The sequence below is a fragment of the Panthera uncia genome, chromosome D1, assembly GCF_023721935.1.
Source record: "Panthera uncia isolate 11264 chromosome D1, Puncia_PCG_1.0, whole genome shotgun sequence".
NCBI lineage: Eukaryota > Metazoa > Chordata > Mammalia > Carnivora > Felidae > Panthera > Panthera uncia.
The window spans coordinates 67,685,230-67,686,210 of record NC_064808.1 but is presented as its reverse complement, the minus strand read 5'-3'; positions in this window follow the sequence as shown (position 1 = coordinate 67,686,210).

Genomic DNA, 981 nt, shown 5'->3' with positions numbered 1-981 from the left:
GAAGACACAAATGACTAAGTCATGGTCTCAGATCTTAAGGTGTTATGATCAGGTAGGAAACTCAAATATGTAAGTAATCTACAATGTATCAAGAGAGAAGTCAAATGTCCAAACTGAGATATTTCTTCTGAAAACATAAGTTGTTTTTAAATGCAGGGACTTCAGTTCCAATTGTGTTTAAGGAAATAGAATATATGTTCCTACCATTCTCTTCCTAAAACACCAGGATCTAGCCACACTAGACTATTTTGTTCAGCTAGGGCTTCCTAATGTTTACAATATTCTTTGCTTTTTTTTTTTTTTTTTTTGCCTGGAAATCCTACCCATTCTTCAAGGATCGGCATAATGACACAGACTTTGTAGACTTGTAGGTCTCTGTAATTCAAATCTCTTCCTATACTTGCTCAACTCGACTCTGTTGTCACTCACATGCCACATTATAGTGATATATTATCTGTTATTTATAGAACATGTACTATGGGACAGTCATTGATATGTAAGCTCACCATTATTATGTTATTAAAAAAATGTGTTTTTAATGTTTATTCTTGAGACAGAGACAGAGCGTGAATGGGAGAGGGGCAGAGAGAGAGAGGGAGACACAGAATCTGAAACAGGCTCCAGGCTCTGAGCTGTCAGCACAGAGCCCGATGCAGGACTAGAACCCACAAACTGTGAGATCATGACCTGAGCCGAAGTCAGATGCTTAACCGACTCAGCTACCCAGGCACCCCTATTATGTCATTTAATCCCCACAACAATCCTTCATAGAACTACTCATTTTCCTATTTTATATATGAAGACATTGAAACACAGAGACACTGAGCAACTTGCCAAAACTCACACCACTACAGACTGGCAAGGCAAGGATTCCAACCCAGGCAGCCTAATTACAATGTCCCCACTCTTAACTGTTAGGCTAGTAAATCGTAGACAGTCTGACATTTCTGGAGGGGGCAATGTTCTGAATGCAGAGCACAA